General features: G+C 39.0%; 1 protein-coding gene across 1 annotated transcript in view; it reads left to right on the top strand.

Moving 5' to 3' along the window:
• Positions 1-7188: 7188 nt before the first annotated feature.
• LOC120545303 overlaps positions 7189-11282 on the top strand; it is a 10289-nt gene continuing 6195 nt past the window's right edge. The window contains exon 1 of the mRNA XM_039779544.1: positions 7189-7413. The gene's annotated coding sequence lies outside the window, so the exon portion shown is untranslated. The remainder of the gene's footprint in view (positions 7414-11282) is intronic.

Raw genomic sequence — 11282 nt, 5'->3', positions numbered from 1 at the left:
AATCTGTCAGAGAGAGTGTGTGAATCTACTGCCTGTGTGGTAGTATGAGTATGAAATACAGAAGAAAACGTATTGATATATCATTTCCATATGATGTTGATGCATGTAAAGCCATTTTTATCATAGTGAGTCCAATATGGTAAATATTGCTTACATTTTAAGTAAAAGTTATCATTGTTATCATAACATTGTGATATAAAATAGAAGTTATGGTCTTTTGCATTGGTATGACTGATTGTCATTTTGTGGGCAATGCTACAGTAACTTCTGAAAATGGGTCAAAGGTCAAATGTGAGTTCAACATTTTTTTGTAGATAGATTAATACAGGTTTACACTACAAAATGTGAAAATTACAATATTATACATATGGCTCAATTAACAGGACATTAAGATAACTTTAAAGTCATTTTTCTCAGTTTCTCACTCTGGTGAGTTAAGGTCAGTGCAGTCCTCACAGGTGAGACGCTGCTGCTGTTTGACTGGTTGCTATGGTCATGTGATTTCAGAGAAACTGAAGAGCTGCTGTACCTGCAGCAACAAACAGGTAAGAACCTCTAAAACCTCTTCATGATGATCTGATTGTAATAATTTAAATATGAAGGTGATCAAACGTAGCTGATCTTAGATGTTCAGTATTTGTTCACGTTGACCCAACACAGTTTCTAAAGAAGAGGCTGGAAACTCTCCATGAATCCAAATGTATCTTTTAAAAGCTGTAATGTTTAGATGTTGTGTTGGTGTGAATGAGAGAGAAGTTAGAGTTCTCCTCCCAGCTGCAGCAGCGTGTACCTGAGTGGAGCTGGGAGGAAACACCTGGGTGTGTGTGTGTGTGTGTGTGTGTGTGTGTCTGATCTAGCCTGGTCTAGGTCTACGTAGGCTCTAGCCTGGCCTATGTCTACGTAGGCTCTAGCCTGGTTAGGTTGTGGAGGGTTCAGAGGGTTAGGGCTAGGTTGGGGAGGGTTAGGTTTGGGTTAAAACCCAATGCCCGAGATGGCTGCTGAGGGGAACAGGCACAAAGGGACTGATGGTGTGATTAAAACACTTAAAAACCTCCTTAAAAAACCGAGTTTGGTTATATAAAAGAAGGCCAGATATTAAAGGCAGGTTAAAAGAACCACTGGACAGGACGGACAGCGGGAGAATACAACTTTAAATAAAAGGTCACTTCCACACCTGCCCTGGTCTCTCTCCTGGAGACATTACTAAATAAATAAAAATGAATAAATAAATAAATATATATATATATATATATATATATATATATATATATATATATATATATATATATATATATACAGTGCCGCGTGTTAAAATTTCTGAACACTTTTTTTCGACCTTTTGCCACATTTCAGGCCTCAAACATAAAGATATAAAACTGTAATTTTTTGTGAAGAATCAACAACAAGTGGGACACAATCATGAAGTGGAACGAAATTTATTATGGATATTTCAAACCTTTTAAACAAATAAAAAACTGAAATATTGGGCGGGCAAAATTATTCAGCCCCCTTAAGTTAATACTTTGTAGCGCCACCTTTTGCTGCGATTACAGCTGTAAGTGGCTTGGGGTATGTCTCTATCAGTTTTGCACATCGAGACTGACATTTTTGCCCATTCCTCCTTGCAAAACAGCTCGAGCTCAGTGAGGTTGGATGGAGAGCGTTTGTGAACAGCAGTTTTCAGTTCTTTCCACAGATTCTCGATTGGATTCAGGTCTGGACTTTGACTTGGCCATTCTAACACCTGGATATGTTTATTTGTGAACCATTCCATTGTAGATTTTGCTTTATGTTTTGGATCATTGTCTTGTTGGAAGACAAATCTCCGTCCCAGTCTCAGGTCTTTTGCAGACTCCATCAGGTTTTCTTCCAGAATGGTCCTGTATTTGGCTCCATCCATCTTCCCATCAATTTTAACCATCTTCCCTGTCCCTGCTGAAGAAAAGCAGTCCCAAACCATGATGCTGCCACCACCATGTTTGACAGTGGGGATGGTGTGTTCAGGGTGATGAGCTGTGTTGCTTTTTCGCCAAACATAACGTTTTGCATTGTTGCCAAAAAGTTCGATTTTGGTTTCATCTGACCACAGTACCTTCTTCCACATGTTTGGTGTGTCTCCCAGGTGGCTTTTGGCAAACTTTAAACGACACTTTGTATGGATATCTTTAAGAAATGGCTTTCTTCTTGCCACTCTTCCATAAAGGCCAGATTTGTGCAGTATCACGATTGATTGTTGCCCTATGGACAGAGTCACCCACCTCAGCTGTAGATCTCTGCAGTTCATCCAGAGTGATCATGGGCCTCTTGGCTGCATCTCCGATCAGTCTTCTCATTGTATGAGCTGAAAGTTTAGAGGGACGGCCGGGTCTTCGAGATTTGTAGTGGTCTGATACTCCTTCCATTTCAATATTATCGCTTGCACAGTGCTCCTTGGGATGTTTAAAGCTTGGGAAATCTTTTGTGTCGAAATCCGGCTTTAAACTTCTCCACAACAGTATCTCGGACCTGCCTGGTGTGTTCCTTGTTCTTCATGATGCTCTCTCGCGCTTTACACGGACCTCTGAGACTATCACAGAACAGATGCATTTATAGAGGAACTTGATTACACACAGCTGGATGCTATTTATCATCATTAGTCATTTAGGTCAACATTGGATCATTCAGAGATCCTCACTGAACTTCTGGAGAGAGTTTGCTGCACTGAAAGTAAAGGGGCTGAATAATTTTGCCCGCCCACTTTTTCAGTTTTTATTTGTTAAAAAAGTTTGAAATAGCCAATGAATTTCGTTCCACTTCATAATTGGGACCCACTTGTTGTTGATTCTTCACAAAAAATTACAGTTTTATATCTTTATGTTTGAGGCCTGAAATGTGGCAAAAGGTCGAAACGTTCAAGGGGGCCGAATACTTTCGCAAGGCACTGTATTATATATATATATATATATATATATATATATTTAAATTAGAATTCAAGCAAGCCATGTAATAAATATACATAGTCAATAGTTTAGTCACCAGCAACAACACGTTGCTCAGTTTTGTTCCAGTAAGTTATGCACTAATAACGTTTAAAAAAATCAGCTGAAGACTCCGTAAGCAGAAGTTGGTAGTGTATAATTTTGGATACACCCTGGGTTTTTTTAGGATGGGGAACACACTGGTGTCATAAGATTTTAAACATCGAATCGTTAAAAAGGTGAAAATAGCTTATTACCATATTTGACAGTTCTTACAGTGGGTAAACTTTGGAGACCATATCTACATGATAGCTGAGGTCCAGAGCTTTCTAGAACAGCTGGTCCTATGTGTGTAGTACCTTCTATAACAGTTGGTCCTATGTGTGTAGTATCTTCTATAACAGATGGTCCTATGTGTGTAGTATCTTCTATAACAGATGGTCCTATGTGTGTAGTATCTTCTATAACAGCTGGTCCTATGTGTGTAGTATCTTCTATAACAGCTGATCCTATGTGTGTAGTATCTTCTATAACAGCTGGTCCTATGTGTGTAGTATCTTCTATAACAGCTGGTCCTATGTGTGTAGTATCTTCTATAACAGCTGGTCCTATGTGTGTAGTATCTTCTATAACAGCTGGTCCTATGTGTGTAGTAACTTCTATAACAGTTGGTCCTATGTGTGTAGTATATTCTATAACAGCTGGTCCTATGTGTGTAGTACCTTCTATAACAGCTGGTCCTATGTGTGTAGTACCTTCTATAACAGCTGGACCTATGTGTGTAGTACCTTCTAAAACAGCTGGTCCTATGTGTGTAGTACATTCTATAACAGCTGGTCCTATGTGTGTAGCACCTTCTATAACAGCTGGTCCTATGTGTGTAGCACCTTCTATAACAGCTGGTCCTATGTGTGTAGCACCTTCTATAACAGCTGGTCCTATGTGTGTAGTACCTTCTAAAACAGCTGGTCCTATGTGTGTAGTACCTTCTATAACAGCTGGTCCTATGTGTGTAGCACCTTCTATAACAGCTGGTCCTATGTGTGTAGTACCTTCTATAACAGCTGGTCCTATGTGTGTAGTACCTTCTATAACAGCTGGTCCTATGTGTGTAGCACCTTCTAAAACAGCTGGTCCTATGTGTGTAGCACCTTCTATAACAGCTGGTCCTATGTGTGTAGCACCTTCTTTTGCTAAATATCAAGCCTTCAAACATGGACTGGGTTCAAGGTTCAAAGGTCAATATTTCAAATGTTACCTAGACCTGCAGGTAATGCATGTTATCTAGGCCTGCAGGTAATACATGTTATCTAGGCCTGCAGGTAATACATGTTATCTAGGCCTGTAGGTAATACATGTTATCTAGGCCTGCAGGTAATACATGTTATCTAGGCCTGTAGGTAATGCATGTTATCTAGGCCTGTAGGTAATGCATGTTATCTAGGCCTGTAGGTAATACATGTTATCTAGGCATGTAGGTAATACATGTTATCTAGGCCTGCAGGTAATACATGTTATCTAGGCCTGCAGGTAATGCATGTTATCTAGGCCTGTTGGTGCACATGTTATCTAGCCTGTAGGTAATACATGTTATCTAGGCCTGTAGTAATACATGTTATCTAGGTTAGGGTAATGCATGTTATCTAGGCCTGTAGGTAATGCATGTTATCTAGGCCTGTAGGTAATACATGTTATCTAGGCCTGTAGGTAATACATGTTATCTAGGCCTGTAGGTAATACATGTTATCTAGGCCTGTAGGTAATACATGTTATCTAGGCCTGTAGGTAATGCATGTTATCTAGGCCTGTAGGTAATACATGTTATCTAGGCCTGTAGGTAATACATGTTATCTAGGCCTGTAGGTAATACATGTTATCTAGGCCTGTAGGTAATGCATGTTATCTAGGCCTGCAGGTAATACATGTTATCTAGGCCTGTAGGTAATACATGTTATCTGAGGCATACAGGTATGACATGTTATCTAGCCTGTAGGTAATACATGTTATCTAGGCCTGCAGGTATACATGTTATTACCTGTAGGTAATACATGTTATCTAGCCTTGGTGGTAATGCATGTTATCTAGGCCTGTAGGTAATACATGTTATCTAGGCCTGTAGGTAATACATGTTATCTAGGCCTGTAGGTAATACATGTTATCTAGGCCTGTAGGTAATGCATGTTATCTAGGCCTGTAGGTAATACATGTTATCTAGGCCTGTAGGTAATACATGTTATCTAGGCCTGTAGGTAATGCATGTTATCTAGGCCTGTAGGTAATGCATGTTATCTAGGCCTGCAGGTAATACATGTTATCTAGGCCTGTAGGTAATGCATGTTATCTAGGCCTGCAGGTAATACATGTTATCTAGGCCTGTAGGTAATACATGTTATCTAGGCCTGTAGGTAATGCATGTTATCTAGGCCTGTAGGTAATACATGTTATCTAGGCCTGTAGGTAATGCATGTTATCTAGGTCTGCAGGTAATGCATGTTATCTAGGCCTGCAGGTAATGCATGTTATCTAGGCCTGTAGGTAATGCATGTTATCTAGGCCTGCAGGTAATGCATGTTATCTAGGCCTGCAGGTAATGCATGTTATCTAGGCCTGCAGGTAATGCATGTTATCTAGGTCTGCAGGTAATGCATGTTATCTAGGCCTGCAGGTAATGCATGTTATCTAGGCCTGTAGGTAATGCATGTTATCTAGGCCTGCAGGTAATGCATGTTATCTAGGCCTGCAGGTAATGCATGTTATCTAGGCCTGCAGGTAATGCATGTTATCTAGGCCTGCAGGTAATGCATGTTATCTAGGTCTGCAGGTAATGCATGTTATCTAGGCCTGCAGGTAATACATGTTACCTAGGCCTGCCTGTAGGTAATACATGTTATCTAGGTCTGCAGGTAATGCATGTATAGTGTAGCCTACATTTCCAAGGCAACCTCAGTGATTTGACCGCAATTAACCAAAGCCACACACGTGATATCAACTGGCTAGTTATCTTTCTCTCTTTTCCGCCAGGTGGCGTGCGAGCCTGCTCGCGGTGTGAAGACGAACATAGTCTGATAACTTTAGACAACATAGGGAAAGAAATGGGAGCAGGACGGGATTCGGGAGTCTTTCTCTCGGGATTTTGCAGGACAGGATTTTTTTTAATCACGTGATCGAGATATGACGGGAGTATTTTTGTGAGCTCTGGATGGCATGGGAGTGACAATTGATTCCTGTGTCACCCTCTAGTTGGCACTGAAAAAGTAGTTACTTTTAATCTCATTGTACATGTGTATAGTGACAATAAAAGGCATTGTATTCTATTGTTCACACTGAAACACCAAGTCATTTAAAAAATCTGCTATTAATTGTTTACATATATCATTAAATCTGCACATTTTAAATTTGAGACGCAAATAATTCTCTGGAACAGACTCCTCCGTTGTTGTTGAATATTATATTTACTTTCTCTGGATATTAGGGAACAAAAGTTTTATGTAAGAAGGCTTTTAATTTGAAAGAGACACAGGAAGTTTTGAGTTTCTACAGAAACAGAAATATAAACAATCTGAAACAGAGTAAAGAAATAACAGGATTTATAATAGTTGATCAATATCTGCAGTGTCTTTAGAAGTTGAGTTTCTTATTTCTTTTTTAATTTTCTTTCACAATAAAAGTATAATATATATTATATAAGTGTTGATTGATTTGTTCTGATTAATTAGACTGAGATTATGTTTATATTTGGAAGATGTTTTTTTTCTGTTTTCATGTTTCATATGTTCTTGTTAATTGAGAAAATGTTTAATTGGATTCATTCTGTAAAATGTAATCATATTTAGGACTTTGCTGAGACTGTAAGACGAGTACTACCTTTACTGTATCTCAGGGCTCAGGGATTTACCGCTTCAATAAAATAATTCTCAGTCCAAGAGTCCAAAGTTAAATATTAAACCGATCGTCCAACATATAGAATATCAGATCAGTGTTATTGTTTATGTTGGCTGAGGTGAGTTTCCTCTGCTGCTCTAACTCAGAGTTTTCTTTTAATCAGAAAGGAATAGTGAGTTTTTAATGTCAGAAATCTAAGGTGAGTTAGAGTTTCCTCCCAGCTGCAGCAGAGAGTACCTGAGAGGAGCTGGGAGGAAACACCTGTGTGTGTGTGTGTGTGTGTGTGTGTGTGTGTGTGTGTGTGTGTGTGTGTGTGTGTGTGTGTGTGTGTGTGTGTTTATTCTGATGATGTGTGTCTCTTCCTGTCTCCACAGAACCTTTCTGATCACATAAGATCAGAGTTTGATTTGAAGTTAGCTTAAAGTCATCTAAAGTCATCTCAGTTTGTCTAAACCTTCAGTGAAAAGTTAACCAGCTACAGTCCTCACATGCTGCTGTCTGATTGGTTTCTCTGAACATGTGATTTCAACTCAGAGACGTGATGCTGACAGGACAGACTGATCTCTCAGAGCAGGTAAGAACCACTAAACCTCTTGATGAGGATCTGATTATAATAATTTAAAGATGAAGGTGATCTATCGTAGCTGATCTTAGATGTTCAGGATTTGCTCACGTTGACCCAACACAGTTTCTAAAGAAGAGGTTGGAAACTCTCCACATATCACACACACTAGATTAGTTTAGGAAGGATTATATATGAACCATGTTACATATTTATTAACTCTCCACATATCACACACACTAGATTAGTTTAGGAAGGATTATATATGAACCATGTTACATATTTATTAACTCTCCACATATCACACACACTAGATTAGTTATGGAAGGATTATATATGAACCATGTTACATATTTATGCAATTTTTTAGGTTATGAATTGCCGTTTGCTTGTCAGAACTTCTTGTTGTCTTATGTTTCTATTTTAAAGTGTTTTCTCTTTTTTTTTAAGGAGTCATGTAAGACCACATGAATTAGTCTTTGCAGGATTATAAAGTTGACATTACGTTTCCTCTCTGTGTATGAACCAGGATCACATGGTGCAGGTCTGATAAAATGACCTTTGAGCTGAATAACCGTCAAGTAAGAGAGATAGTCTGACTCTGTGTAACACTGTGAGATGATATATTATATTAAACCAGAGTACTAAAGTATTATTGTTCATGTGAGTTCCTGGAAGGGATTTCATTATATAAACTGTATATGAATCCTACTAACTCTGAAATAAATCAAATGTATCTTTTAAAAGCTGTAATGTTGAGAAGTTATGTTGGTGTGAATGGAGAGAAGTTAGAGTTTCCTCCCACCTGCAGCAGCATGTACCTGAGTGGAGCTGGGAAGAAACACCTGTGTGTGTGTGTGTGTGTGTGTGTGTGTGTGTGTGTGTGTGTGTTTATTCTGATGATGTGTGTTTCTTCCTGTCTCCACAGTTTGATTTAAAGTCAGCTTCTTCATCTCTCTGAAGAGGAGATCTCTACACTTCAGGAGGAACAGGAGACCTGGAGATGGGGAATTCAAAGTCAACACCAACAACAGATAGCATGGGGGCTACAGGGTCAACACCAAGAGAAAGCAAAGACTTCCCTCCTGATCTGTCTGAATTAATGGACAAACTAAAAATCATTCAGCTTCATTCATCAAAGATTTTGACCGCAGTGATAGCAGGATGAGACAGATTGTTGGAGAGTTCCAAAAGATCGCTGATAGAGAAATCAGATCCTCAGACATGATGGCGTCTACCTCAGGAGGAGCAGCTGCTGCTGAGAGAGACTTCATGGAGATCATTGAACCCCTGAAGAGTACCTGGAAGAAATAAAGAGGTCGTGTGAGAAGTTGGAGCAAAGATCAGCTGAACTTCAGGCTGGAATCACTCTGACAGACATGGAAGAGTGTCAGAGCGTTCTGAGACGAGTGTCTGAAGATAGAAGAGAAATCATGATTTTGCCTCATCTGTGTAGCAGGGTGGTTGAGGACTGTGAAAAGATGAAGAAAGAACTCAAAGACTTCACTGAAAAGTAAAGATAGAAGCTGAAGTTTGTAGAAAAGGCCTTATTTATCCATAAGTTCTCACTAAATCTGCAGTTTGAGATATAGAACTTATAATTTGGGACACAAATATTCCTCTGGTCCTAATTATCAAAAAACAAACTCTGGCCTATAGTTCTGACTGAAACATGATGTAACTGTGTTGGACTCAGACTAGGTTAAACTGCAGTTTCTCATGTAACCAATGATGGTGCTACACCGGGGCTAGTCTCGCTTTGCCAGACCTTCCTCTACAGCGCTCGGAGGAGGGTCTGGCTAGTCCACACAGCATTCTGGGATGGGAGGACAATGTCCTCTGGTTTATTGGCATCTCTCTAAACCAATCACAATCATCGGTGGGGGGCTAAGCTCCGCAAGGAGCCACGGTGCCTCTGCTAAATAGTCTCAGGAAGGAACTTTTTTTGGTGGAACGTGGACGTTCAAAAGTAGTTTTAGTCGTGCAACAGAAAACTCTGATTGGACAGATAGTCTAGCTAGCTGTTAGACAGGCAGACAGACAGACAGACAGACAGATAGTCTAGCTAGCTGTCTGGATTTACCCTGCAGAGATCTGAGGAGCAGTTAACCATAGTCCTCACAAATCCACCGTAGGTTAGAACACCAACACAGAGGAAGGAGATGGACATCTGGGAGAAATTTCAGATGGCACCGTACCAGAGCAGTCCTGGAAGTGGAAGGTCGTGGATATAGACTATACCGGGGCTAACCAGGACTATAGCCCCGTCACAAATCTAGTTAGCTCCGGTTCAGCCCCCACAGGGTGGTGGTATAGTCCTACAATGTTATGGACATTTCCCAACTGTATTATACTTGCACTTTTGTCGAGGAGAAACTTAATTTTAAAAGGAAACAAAGTCAAAATCTCAGCTATTTTCTGCCTGCATCTAACCTGAAAGACTCTCTTAAAGATATTTTTTCAGTTTTGTTTTAGGGGACACTGAGACAAGTTTCTGAAGATAAAAGAGAGGGAGAGAGAGAAATCCCCCTGTTGGCTGATGTGTGTAAGAAGGTTATTGAGGACTGTGAACGGATGAAGGAAGAAGTCAAAGACTGGTGGTCGCTGCTCTGTGCATGTGCTGCTTGGTATAATAAGCTGCCATTCTTCTCCGAGCTGCCTCAATTGTTGAATTGGTGCCTGAAGAGTTAAGTGTGGCGAGCATGTTTCATCGCGATCGTGAGATATGACATAATCCTGACGCCATAAAAAAGAGATTCAAACTTACTGAATATTTTTGCAATTTATGTGAACTAGAAGAAGAAACAATATGTTTGTTCTTTCACTGTATATGTATACTACAATATTTGGGTTGATGTTCAACATTTTTATAATAAGGAAAACTGGGCCATCAATATGGCCCAGTTTCAAGTAGAAGGTTAAAATAAAATGTTTCCTGCTGATAATGAATGAAAAGATACCAGTTCTGTTTTCTTGTTCATCATATTCTTTGTTTTTATATGAAAAAGCGTTCATGTTATGTTTATTTGTTCTTTATTACCAGTTAATTGCAGAGGTGGAAAGTTACTAATTACATTTACTCACATTAATGTAACTAAGTAGTCTTTTGTGTACTTCTACTTTTACTTTTTAAAGTAGTTTTTAAGACCTTTACTTTTACTTTTCCTTCAGTACGTTCTGTTTGAAGTATTTTACTTTGCTACATTTTAATCACATCTGTTACAGACTGTTCTCTAAATAATAATAAAAAGGAAGAAAATTTTACATTTAGTGTGTCTTTGTGGGAGTATTTTGTCTCTTTTTCACATTATTTTGGATCATTATTATCTCCATATCTGTGTCTGAAATGTTGGAAAAGTTATAATAATAATAATAATATAATATAATATATAACTAAACACTCAAAGAGCTTAAAGACCAAACGGTTACACTTTACTTGAAGGTATCTATATAAGAGTGACATTACACTGTCATGAACGTGTCATAAACATTATAAACAAGTCATAAATGTTCATGATATCATGCTTCTTTTAGTGTCATTTAGTTTTTGTCATGACAGGTTAGGTTTGGGTTAAAATGCAGCACCCAGCATGGGTGCTACGAGGGGCACAGGCACAAGGGGACCACTGGTGTGAATAAAACACTTTAAAGAACTCCTTAAAAAAACGGGTTCGGTTACATAAAAAAGACGGGGCTGTTTAAAAGATGGACAGATATTAAAAGAAGGTTAAAAGAAACACTGGACCGGAAGGACAGCGGGAAATTATAAACTTTAAATAAAAGGTCACCTTCACAACTATTATAGGTCATAAATGTTCATGATATAATGCTTCTTTCAGTTTTTGTCATGACAGGTTAGGGTTAGAATTAGGGTTAGGGTT

The sequence above is a fragment of the Perca fluviatilis genome, chromosome 17 (assembly GCF_010015445.1).
Source record: "Perca fluviatilis chromosome 17, GENO_Pfluv_1.0, whole genome shotgun sequence".
NCBI classification, from domain to species: domain Eukaryota; kingdom Metazoa; phylum Chordata; class Actinopteri; order Perciformes; family Percidae; genus Perca; species Perca fluviatilis.
The sequence above is the reverse complement of the archived record's forward strand: the minus strand, read 5'-3'. Positions and strand labels throughout refer to the sequence as shown.